Source organism: Lipotes vexillifer, unplaced genomic scaffold (genome assembly GCF_000442215.2).
Source record: "Lipotes vexillifer unplaced genomic scaffold, Lipotes_vexillifer_v1.1 scaffold447, whole genome shotgun sequence".
Lineage (NCBI taxonomy): Eukaryota > Metazoa > Chordata > Mammalia > Artiodactyla > Lipotidae > Lipotes > Lipotes vexillifer.
In genome coordinates, this window is record NW_006786302.1 from 2,386,071 (window position 1) to 2,398,975 (window position 12,905).

The 12,905-nt window shown below is 41.0% G+C and overlaps 1 protein-coding gene and 1 pseudogene across 1 annotated transcript in view; both read left to right on the plus strand.

Annotated features, from left to right (window-relative positions):
* The window catches only part of LAMA1 (laminin subunit alpha 1), a 153,529-nt gene that overhangs the window by 16,763 nt on the left and 123,861 nt on the right, over positions 1-12,905 (plus strand). The gene's annotated exons all lie outside the window — the stretch shown is intronic.
* LOC103079690 (syntaxin-17 pseudogene) lies at positions 9,611-10,545 on the plus strand (annotated as a pseudogene).

Here is a 12,905-nt window from a genome sequence, read left to right on the forward strand (position 1 = left end):
GGTGGTTTCATTGTGATTTTGTTAACATGTTCCTTTATGCCCTCTATTTCTTATGAACTAAACTCAGCTCTAAAGTCTTGATTACTTTCCAGTTATTTCCAGTTTCCAATATTTTTGGCCAGAACCCACCATTGGCGATCCTGGCTGCTCTGTTGCATCCAGAGCTGGTTGTCCCATGAGGAGTGAGGCTATATTGGGGTCCTGCTTAGGTATTGACAGCTGGATGGCTCCCTTCCGCCTCATCTCATCCTTGTTTCCTGGGCCTCATTGACACTCAGCTCTAGAATGTGGTTATACCTTCTGATGACTTTTCTGTCGTCAAAGTCTGTGTATTTCCCTGTCAGGCCAACAATTCACCAGCTGCTAGTTAATTTCTAGATTATACCCCCCATGAGGGCAGGGACCACAGCTGTCTGCTTCCTCCTTTCTTCTTCCTCTTCCCTTTTCCTTCCCTGTTAACGTTTATGGAGGCTTGACTTCACACCCAGACGTCGGCAGAGGTGAGGCAGTGAGTGTGTAATCACACTATGAATCAGTGCTTTATTTTCACACTCCCCTCCTTTTTTTGGTTCACGGTCTGATTAAAAGATGACCATCAACTAATAACCCATTGATTGCTTTGTTTCACTCCTTTAAAAACATAAACTCTGGGGGCTTCCCTGGTGGCGCAGTGGTTGAGAGTCCGCCTGCCAATGCAGGGGACACGGGTTCGTGCCCCGGTCCGGGAAGATCCCACATGCCACGGAGCGGCTGGGCGCGTGAGCCATGGCCGCTGAGCCTGCGTGTCCGGAGCCTGTGCTCCGCAACGGGAGAAGCCACAACAGTGAGAGGTCCGCGTACCGCAAAAAAAAAAAAAAAAAGTAAACTCTGAAGTACAGGTCTCTAAAGTAAAATTAGGCAGACCTCAGTGTTATTAGGGATCAACAATTTCATGTTGTAAATGTGTTCATGTAACTTAATAAATATGTCAGCCCCTGAGGTTTTATGACCAAATCAGTCAGTTTCATTCTGTTTTGGCAAATGCCAAAGACATTGATACCATTCTTTGTTCTCTAGTTGATGACAGCTGTAGAAATTATGACATTTTAGCCTCTGTGTATAATGTTTGGTTACCTGAAAGATAAACTAAAGAAAAGATAAAAAGTGGTGTTATCAGAAAGTCCATAAATGTTGTGTGGTTTGCAATAAGATTTAACTACGGAGTGTTTGCTTTAGTAACACATTACAAGAGGAACGATTAGATTCATTCCTTTACTTCTTTAAAGTAATGCCTGATATTCATTTCTTCACATCGATTCACCATATTTTAGAATTTACACTGATATCTAGCAATGTCTTACTTAAAAAGAAAACAATCTGTGGGAATTGAATGATTGCGGTAGTTTTGTTTTAAGAAAAAAAATAAAACTGACGAGTCACTTTAACAAATGTAAAACTAACATATACATGGGTGGTGTCCAGTCATAAACTATTGCTCACTGTCCAATGACTTAGCATGATACCATGGTCATGAGCCCAGGATCTCTTGTGATAACTTAGAATTTTAAAGAAATCATTCTGAGAGAGTGAGCATACCCATTTGATAGATCTTGAATTTTGTGATTGTCAGCATTCTTTTAGTTGTTAATTATATTAAGCTGTATATATTCTATTAAATATATTAAAATGTATTCCTATGGTAGAGTTTCTCAACTTAAGAACTCAAGGATTTCCAGTTTGAGATACTCTAAGTTAAGACATTGGGCAGATAAAAAGTTGTTCAACATCTTTCATCATTAGAGAAAAGAAAATCCACAATGAGATACCACTTTACCCCCATTAACATGGCTATTATCAAAAAACAGAAAATAAAGGTTGGTGAGGGTGTGGAGAGATTGGAACCCTTGTGTGTTGCTGGTTGGGAACGTAAAATGGTGCAACACTATGGAAAACAGTGTGGTGGCTTCTCAAAAAGTTAAACAGAATTTCCATATGATCCAGCAGTTCCACGTCTAGCTATATCCCCAAAGGAATTGAAAGCAGGAATTCAAAATGATATTTGCACACCCATGTGTTATGGCAGCCTATTCACAGTAGCTGAAAGGTGGAAGGAACCAAGTGTCCATCAACAGTGAATCGATAAATGAAATGTGGTCTATACATAGCGTGGATTATTTTGCCTTAAAAAGGAGGCAAATTGTGATGTATGAACAACGTGGATGAACCTTGAAAATGTGTTAAGTGAAATGAGCCAGACACAAAAGGACAAATACTGTATGATTCCACTTACATACAGTTCCTAGAATAGTCATGTCTATGGAGGCAGAAGGCGCCAGGTGCTGAGCAGAGGGGGACGGGGAGTGAGTGTTAATGGGTGGTGCAGAGTTTCAGTTTGGGAAGATGATGAGGTTCTGGAAACGGGTGGTGGTGGTGGTTGCACAGCTATGTGAATGCACCTAATGCCACTGAACTGTGCACTTAAAATGGCTGGAATGGTCATTTTAATGTTATATATATTTTACCACAATTAAAAAATGTTAAAATACTGTGAAATACATGCTGTTTTCTGTCAGCCGGGGTCCAATCAGGAAAACAGAAACCACAGCAGTTATTTAAAGGGACAGGTCTAGTAGGAGGAACTGGTTAATTGGTGTGAGAGAACTGGGAAAGAGAGTGCCTAGCTAACTCAGAGTTAACCACTGAGGAGGAACTAAGGGAGGCGATTGGGGTTACTCACAGCTGGAGGCTTGCAGGAGAGTACCCCACCTCTGAGCTGGGGTGAGGAGGCTTATGTGGGGAGTTCCGGAAAGCCAAAGACTGGGGCCAACTGCTGCTGGGTGAAGGACACTGACCGGAACAGCAAGTAGACAGAGGGGAAAAATCCTTCCTCCCTCCACCAGCCTCCCTGCCTCTAGCCTCCCTCCTCCGGCCTCCCTGCTTCCCTCCTCTGGCCTCCCTGCCTTCCACTAGTGCCTTCAAACCCGGAGAAGCAGAGTACAGCAGGTGGATTTGCAGTCACTTTGCAACTGGCAGTAATACTGTCATCTCAGTAGGTGATCACTGTGCCAGGGCAGTGACATGAACACAGATCGACAGCCTTGAAATCCTGGGTCAGAATTTTGTTATACAGTGGTCAGCCAGATTCTGAATATGCTTTTGTAAGTTTTTAGATTAACTTCGGAATGAAAATGCAAAATTCATAATCCTCATGGCGAAATCATGGACTGCCTTCTAATACGTGGACAGACTAGGTGTCCTGGGATCTCAGCTGAGAGGCTGCCGTAGGTGACACTGTGACTTTAATCACAGTGGTGGGGGAAGTGGGAGCAGTTCTGTTTATTTCTGTATGTATTTATTTATTATTCCTTTTTGATCGTGTGGCATCATGGCGGAGATGTGTCAAGGGTGGTTGGGTGCTATGCTTTCGGACAGCTTACAAAGTAAAATGCAACACTACTCTATATAAAATGGATAAGCAACAAAGACCTATACTGTATAGCACAGGAAACTATATTCAATGTCTTATAATAACTTAATGGAAAAAATCTGGAAAAGAATAAACATATGAAACTGAACCATGTCGCTCTATACCTGAAACTGATACAACATTGTAAATCAACTGTAATTCAATTTAAAAAAAAAAAATGAAGGAGGGTTCCTGGTTGAGCACCTGACAAATTCCTTATAAAAAATGAGTTTCCTTTCCCCCGTCACACTGGTAGTCCACAAATGACTTAGGAGTCCTAAAAATCTTCAGGTATCACATGGAAAACATTAAGCAAGATACAATCTAATTAGAGTTAGCTAATCGGGTTAGCTAAGAAGTGCAATTGTGCAGATTTCCAGAAAATAAACTCATAAGTCAATAATTCTTATTTTTTTCTTAATTAGGGAAGTAATATAGGCTCACTGTAGAAAAACTGGAAGGTACAGGTAAGTGTAAAGAGACAGAAAACCCTGTCATCCCTTCACTCTGACACGACCACCAATAACATCAGTGTACTTGCTTTTAGACTTTTGCATGCCTGTCTATGTATTTAAATTAATAATGCAGTCATAGGGCTGCCGTTTATTCCATACTCCTGCAGGCCGGGCTTTCTGTGGAACCCTTGCTCTGGACTAGCTCATGGAACCCTCGTAATCACACTATGAGTTTGGTTCTGCATTATCTCCTTTTGACAAATGGCAGAACTGAGCCTTAGTTGAAGTAATTCAAGGGTAGAACTCATCCCTGTCTGCATTCTTGGACGATATCATCCTTCCGGCTGAGGTTTGTGACAAATACATTTGTGTCCTGATGTTTTATTTAACTTTACAGCATGATCATTTCCCAATACAACTAAAAGCATTATTAATAATTTTAAAGCTGCATTAACATCCTACTCTGTGGCTTACCCATGATTTGCATAATAGCTCCCACGCCTGACATGTTGGTTGCTTTTCTGTTATGGGTAATAACTTGAGGTTTCAGTGAAAAAGGATTGCATGCCAGTGAAGGAGTGCAGTGCATACAAATCATTTTCAGGGCTCATATGGCAAGTTTCTGTTTAGTTTTGAGTATCCCTTTCAAAAGAAATGTTCATTGCCTGTTGTGTATAGGAATTTATACATATATTCATATATATCATGTATATGTATAGGAATCTATATATAATATATAGAATTTAGTATTATAGAATTTAGAATAATATAGAATTTAGTAATATAGTATATAGAATATATACAGTATATTATCTACGTAGCATATAGAATCTACATATGTATATGAACACTCAACCTATATATTGTGTATTCATATACTATGCATATGTGTGTCTATATACATATATGTAGGTTCCTATATAGGTATAGGTTATAGACTCTACAGCATTTTTTTTCTCATCCGTGTTACTTCATCTCCAACAATCCTGGAGAGGAGATGGCCCCCTCTTTGCAGGTGAAGAAATGGCAGTGCAGAGTGGTCCACTGGCTTGCCCAGTGTCACATGGCTGTACCTGCTGCAACTGGGTTCCTTCCACACCACCCACACAGTCTCACCTCATTTGTTCCCGGTCTCCCATCATTGTTTCTCTTTCTGTTACGATTTTCTGGGGAGGCTGGCAGGAGTTCTGACAATTTCCTCCTGATTTGGGAGTGTCTGGGTTCTTCCTAAACCCCTGTTTTCTTTGTCACTCAGTGGGGTCCTCTCCCCTGGGAATGGGGCAGAGTATCAACGCTTCTCTCATGGTAAATCTGGGTGCTCTCTAACATGTGATTTTTGGCCAAGAAGCAGGAAAATGAATCAATGTTAAGTAATCTCCTTGCAAAATGTTTAAACCTGGGCAAAATGTTCACTGGGAGTGGTCAGATTTGTGAGTAAAAATGTGTAATGTCCCTTTAGAAGACAAAGCGTGTTTCGTAAAAAAGGAAACGTTTCCTATGGCATTGAAAATAAAGGCTGCTTTTTTGAAGCAGTGCTTTATACTCTGTGTAGGTTTAATTAGGAAGTAACACTTTGTTGTGGGCACATAATCACAGAAGGGCCTTTGTTTTATGCAAACCTTTAGACAAGAGCTGCTTGTTTGCTGGGTTTTATAAAACCTCATTAATCTGGACGTCTGCTGTTGTTTTTTTCCCCCCCAAAATTTCTGAAAAATTGGCCAGAGCTGGACTGAGGTTTATTATTGTATCTTCCATATGTAAAGTGTTTGCTAAGCACAGTGGCACGGTAAATAAAAAAAGAACAGGCGAATTTCACATTCTTAAGGCAGAAAATCTTGAAAGACTTTTAGAACAAGAGTTGCATGTAAATTGGAGCTTCTCATTACAAATGAGTCTTGGGTGTTTGTTAAAAGAGTTCAGGCAGAAATTGTTCCTGGAAACCCTGGTAGAAATGACCATGACTGTGTACTTGTATTTATTCAAAATGATTTTATTTCAATTTTATATTGCTTCATACTGGGCTCAACCAATTTCAAATTTTTCTTGAATTTGTTTGGCAAAATGAATAGATTGGAAGAAATCAAGCCCTTCATTACTATTTGGAAGTAAAGCCACACGGACGGAATTCTTCTCCTTCATTTTTATCTTTTCCGTCCTATTCTCCATGAAGCTGCTTGTCCCAGAGATATGTCTGTCTTTTGTTTTCACATTTGTGTTATCTCATTTTGTTTTCTCCTACACAGCGGCTTTTCCAATTATCTACTGCTTTGTAAGAGACCACTGCCGAACTTTATGGCTTAAAGCAACATTCATCTTATATCTTTCTGGGTTTGTTTCTGGGGGTCAAGGTTTCAGGAAGGGCTTGACTGTGAGTGGTTGTATCTCAGGCTGCAGTCCTTGGGATGGAGCTGCTGGGGGAGGGGGCGCTGGGGCAGCTGAGGGCTGGCCAAGGCTCTCCCTTCATGTGGTCTTAATGCTTGTCTCTGTGGACTCTCCTTGTGGGCTAGGGGCTTCCTCACAGCATGGCAGCCCTAAGGCAGCATTGCAAATAGGGCAGTTCAGGGCTCCAGCACAAGTGTTCCAGAGAAAGAGGCAGAAGTTGCATCCCTTTAAGACCTGGCCTCAGTGTCACACACATCTTCCTCTCTGCTCTTTGGACCTCCCAGTCTCTGAAGTGGGCAAAGATTCAAGTGGAGAAAACATGAGACAACCCCAACCTGCCACAGGACGAGGGCTAAAGACTTGCAGACACGTCCGAACCCCCCACTGCCTCCTCACACTTCTGAAAAGAGGCTTCTCTCTGCTGGTCTCCCATAGCTTACCTTTTAGGGGCTATACCTTTATCTTTAGGTGATGTAAAGAGCTATAGGACCAAGTGGCAATACAGATATTGTACCTTAAATTGTTCAATGTTAATGACTAGTGAGCTGAATACATGAAAATAATTGAGGCCATATGTGGAGCTTCCTTTCCTGGCAAGATTTATTTTTAAGCTTTATCCTTTGTCTGTCATGAACGGTGGTCTGCCAAACAGTCAAGCATAACCATTTTTCCAGTTAGCACAACTTAGTTTACCAAACCTTCCCCCTTTTTTCTTTTTCTGTTTTGAATGACAGAGTGTTGGCCATACTGTTACAGTGTTGCTTGCTCTACAGGGCTTCTTAGATCGGCCTTGGGAGGGTTCTGGGAAATGAGTGAAGAGAGTTTTGCAGGACTCTGTCAAAATATACTTTTCATATCTCCAACTGTTTTGGCTTCAAAATAAAGCTTTTTGTATATTTATGGAAAGAAAGGGAGGTCTGTTCTGGAATTATTTCTTCCTGTTATAGTAAAGCTAAAAAAAAAGATGTTTTAGTTTCTGAAAAAATTTGTCTTTGAAAAATACGTTTTGGAATCCATTCTAGTGTTTGCTTTTTTTTTTTTCTGCTTTTTACTTAGCAGTGTATTCAAATTGGAACATCTAACATCTTCATCTTTAAAAAGAAAGCTGTAACAAAGCAAAAAGACAAAGTAGCTCCTGAATACCTCTGCTATACCTCAGAATAACTCATGTGCTTTTTATGTCTTCAGTGGAACTTTTCTCTATATAGAACTTCCTTTATTCTGATACAGAAGCAGAAATTTTTTAACATAAGTAAAGAATTGTTAAAAAAAACTCCCTTGTGATCCTAACAACCAGGAATTATCTTCTGATCCATTCCAGCATATCTGAGAGCATCGCCTGCATTTAATAATTCATAACGTCTGCTTATTGATGGCAGGGGCCTCAGGATTCCTTGATGAACAAGACAGTAGCGACATCCAGGGAAAGTATTCAACAAACCGTAGGTTCCATATAAATGTTGGTATCATCACTATACTTCAGCTGTTGCTTAAGGCTGACCGTGGTCCGCAGGGGCTTCTGGGCTAGCTGGGGAAAGAGGCAGGTAAGCCGATCACTTCTGCTGGCTGATATCGGGGTCAGGGGAGCTGAGCAGGTATGGGGCACACATAAGGAAGGGCAGCTCAGAGCATCCGAGAAACGACCCAAATGTAGGACCAGGTGGAGGAAAGGTACCTGGGAGAGAGCATCATAGAAAAGTCCTGTTTGTGGAGCCAAAATAGTGCATCCAGTATGATCATAACAGTTGTCTTTCATTTTTTTTCTTTCTATTGAGATACAATTTACATGCAGTGATGTGCACACATCTTAAGGGTATAATTGGATGAACTTTGTTCTTTTTTTTTTTTTTTTTTTTTTCTTGCGTTATGCGGGCCTCTCACTGTCGTGGCCTCTCCCATTTGCGGAGCACAGGCTCCGGACGCGCAGGCCCAGCGGCCACGGCTCACGGGCCCAGCCGCTCCGCGGCATGTGGGATCCTCCCGAAACGGGGCACGAACCCGCGTCCCCTGCATCGGCAGGCGGACCCTCAAGCACTGCGCCACCAGGGAAGCCCTATAATTGGATGAACTTTGACAAATACAGACACATGTATAAGCCTCACCGCTATCAAGATGCAGAGCATTTCCATCACCCAGAATTTTCCCTGTGTCCATCCCGTTCCGTTCACCAGCTCCCCTCCCCGACACCCGCTGGCCAGAGGAAACACTGTTCTGAATATTTTTCCACTTAGATTGGCTTTGCCTGTTATATAACGTCATATAAATGCAATCACACAACCTATGTTTCTTGTGTCTGGCTTCTTTCTCTTGGCATTATGTCTGCGAGATTCCCCCATTGTTGCTTTTAGTGGTTTGTTCCTTTTATTTCTGAGCAATATTTCACTCCGTGAATATACCACACTTTGTTTATCCATCCTCTTGTTAGGATGTTTGGGTTATTATAATTTCTTCTGTCAGTGCCTATTTTATTTTATTCTGTTTTATTCATCTATTTAGACATAATTGAAAATAACATTGTGTAGGTTTGAGGTACAAAACACATTGGTTTGATAGGTTTATATATTGCATTATGATTACTACAGCAGTGTTAGCTAACACCTTTATCACATCACATAATTATCATTTCTTTTTCTGTATTGAAAATAATTCCAACTCTGACGTTTATAATCCAGTATTGTTGACTGTAATCACAATATTGTGCATTAGCTCTCCAGAACTTTTTAGTCTACTAGTTGCTACAGTTTTGTCTATTGTAAATAAAGCTGCAGTGAACATTCTATAAAAGTCTTTCTGGACATATGTTTTTATTTCTTAAGGAGTGAAATTGCTTGGCCAATGGACGTGTGCACATTTAACTTTGTAAGACATTGACACACCAGCCTAGAAAGTGGCTTCAGTAGAAAACCCTTCTGTCCAGTTTCTAGTTGTTTATTGCCAGAGGGCCAGGCAGTACCAATTTCTTCTTCATGGCTGGCATCTGAATTTCTGTAACAATTTTTAATGGCAGAATAATGTCATCATCTGGGTATACAGAGATTTGTTTAACCTGCTCACACTGTTGAACATTTAAGGTGATTGTAATTTTATAAATTACACTGCAACAAACATCTGAATGGTTTTGCGGCTGCAGTGCTGATTATGTTTTAGCGTAGATTCCAGGAAATGGGATTTCTGGGTCAAAGATCTTAAACAGGATCGCGAGAGGCCGCTCGGGGGCTTAAGGCCCTGGCCGCAACGTGGGCTGGGTGCCAGCCCCACACGCGGGAGGGTCGCCCCGCAGGAAGCAGGGCATCAGGTTATTCTACATGAGTGGAGGAGGTAGTTGTTACAAGTAGAAGAGACACAACGTTTTTTTAGGATGTCTGAAGATGAAGAAAAAGTGAAATGACGCCGTCTTGAACCAGCTCTTCAGAAATTTACTAAGATAGTAATCCCAGCAGACCTGGAGAGGTTAAGAAAGCACCAGCTAAATATTGAGAAGTATCAGAGGCGCAGAATCTGGGACAGGTTGCATGAAGAGCATATCAGTGCAGGACGTACAGTTCAGCACCTCCACTCCAGTATCCGAGAAATGGAGAAGCTTTGTTTGCAAGTCCAAAGGGATGACCTAGGACTTCTGAAGAGAATAATAGATCCTGTTAAAGAAGAAGCATGAGCAGCCACAGCAGAATTTCTTCAACTCCATCTAGAATCTGTAGAACTTAAGAAACAATTTAATGATGAAGGAACCTTATTACAGCCTTCTTTGACCAGATCCATGGCTGTTGGTGGAACATTTCACGCTACTGAAGATGAAGCTAATCCTCAGAGTATGACTCAGATATATGTGTTGCCTGAAATTCCTCGAGATCAAAATGCTGCAGAATCATGGGAAACCTTAGAAGCGAACTTAATTGAACTTAGCCAACTGGTCACTGATTTCTCTCTGCTAGTGAATTCTCAGCAGGAGAAGATTGACAGCGCTGAAGACCATATCAACAGTGCTGCTGTGAGTGTTGAAGAGGGAACCAAAAACTTGGGGAAGGCTGCAAAATACAAGCTGGCAGCTCTGCCTGTGGCAGGTGCACTCATCGGAGGAATGGTGGGGGCCCGACTGGCCTCCTTGCAGGCTTCAAAGTGGCAGGAATTGCAGCTGCACTTGGTGGTGGGCTGGTGGGCTTCACAGGTGGAAAATTGTTACAAAGAAAGAAGCAGAAAATGATGGAGAAGCTCACTTCCAGCTGTCCAAATCTTCCCAGCCAAACTGACAAAAAATGCAGTTAAAAAGCAAACTTCAGTATTATTGGTGCCAACATGTCTATCCTTTGCTGCTATTGGGCACTCATCAGCTTTTGGAACATGAACATGATTATATCAAAATAGTGGCTATCGATGCTCAAGTGGGGTTGAACTGTGATAAGTGCATATATTTTGTTGTTTGCTGGGATGTTAATGGGGATGTTAGATACTGAGAAGCCTGGACTGAGGGTGTACAGTGTTTGTCAGGTAAAGTTTAAGGACTGCCAGGGAGCAGACCTTTTACCTGGAAATGTGAAAACCCAACCCATAACTTTGATAAGGACTTGTGATGTGTGAACATGTTTGGTTACGGAAGGACAGTTTTCAGAATAGTTTCTTCCATAAATCTGACATGGAGACTCCAAGTCTAAGCATATTGTAAATATGCTTCTTTATCTCCTAAATATAGATTATTTAGGCATTTTAGCAGAGAAAAGAATGGAAGTTCAGTAGCTTTTTGTATCAAATAGGGAAATCAGGAGCTAGCAAGGGGCACAGTTGAATTGCATAATGGAGTCCATTTGGTGAACCCTATTGCAATTTGGTCTAACAATAGTTTCAAGTGAAGGAAACAAACAGTGTAAGCAAATGGAAAGAAAGGCCCGACTTCTCTTTCAGATATCTTAATTTGTGACACTGGCCTCTTCTCTGAACTCTTTTTTCTGCCTCTCTGTAAATAAAGAACACAGAGTCTCAAGTGGTAGACTTATAAAGCCAGTCACTAAGCTTGCTCTGTCAGCCTCTTTTTTTAATTTTTGAATTTTATTTTATGTATTTTTTTATACAGCTCCAACCAAAAGACACAGGCTCGCTGAATGGATACAAAAACAAGACCCATATATATGCTGTCTACAAGAGACCCACTTCAGACCTAGGGACACATACAGACTGAAAGTGAGGGGATGGAAAAAGATGTTCCATGCAAATGGAAATCAAAAGAAAGCTGGAGTAGCAATACTCATAGCAGATAAAATAGACTTTAAAATAAAGAATGTTACAAGAGACAAGGAAGGACACTACATAACGATCAAGGGATCAATCCAAGAAGAAGATATAACAATTATAAATATATATGCATCCAACATAGGAGCACCTCAATACATAAGGCAACTGCTAACAGCTATAAAAGAGGAAATCGACAGTAACACAATAATAGTGGGGGACTTTAACAGCCTGCCTCCTAACACCTCAAATATCTAGTCCCCTCTGCCTTCCCTCCCTTGTAATTTTGAAAAGTTCTTTGACCTATGGGGTGAATTCTACCCATGTGTAATGCAGACTTTTCTCATAATCTGTTTCGGTTTTTTTGTTTGTTTTTTGTTGTTGTTTTTTTTGGTATTGGCTGCCATCTCTGTTCAGCCTCTACTGTAACCTCTAGGTAAAAAAGAAAGTGAGAGAAAGAGAGGTGTCAATCTCCAAATACTTTCAACGTTGTTAGAGTTTGAGTTAAAAAATAAGCAAGGGGGGAACACCAGATCATTTCGTGGGGCATCTTACAATTTCAGGGGACTCCTACTTGCCGTGCAGGGTGTGTTTGACCCTAAGTCTCTTCAGCTGGCAGTTGGAGGAGCTAAGGACTAGCTTTCTACCTCACTTCTGTTACTACCATCCTTTTCACCTGGCTTTGCTGTCTCCTGTGATTTCTTTCACCTTGCACAGCTGCTGTTTCTTCCCAAGAATGGCACTCATGCTTGCCTTTTCTCACATTCAAGGTTGATGATGGACAAAGCCTGATGCCAAGACTCAGTCCTGGTGGAGGATTTGTGGTGCTAATCTCAACACTTACTTGACATTGACAGCAAGCATGGCTCAGCCCAACCCAATGTCTATGTCAAATAGCAGAAAAGTTTTAAATTTAGGAAAAAAGAACTTAAGATTATAGGCAGACTTACCCTGTACTCTCAACTCATTTGAAATAGGAAGGAACCACCTTTTGCCTTATTCTTTATTCTTTTCTGAGGACAGAGGAAAGGGCACCTACACCACAAAAGGTATGAGATCTCTGCTCAGGAGCCAAATGGATTCATCAAGCTGTTGAATGATTTATCACTTCTCTCTTGCTGAGTTTACTCTTAATAACTTATATTGATTGCTACCTTTTACTTCTATGTCTAATCTAAAGAGACCTTTCTCATTCATACTTTTTGCTTCTCACCAGTGAATTCCAATGAAGCAACATACCATTTCTTATTGTTCTTAAATAACTGGAAAACATCAAGTATTTCTACCTGCTGACTCATATCTTTAATATAATACCAAGAAGGAAATACTTTGAGTGTCAGAGTCTGATCCAGTATTTGACATTGGATACCTGTAAGGTTGGGATAAATACTTTTGAACTCCAT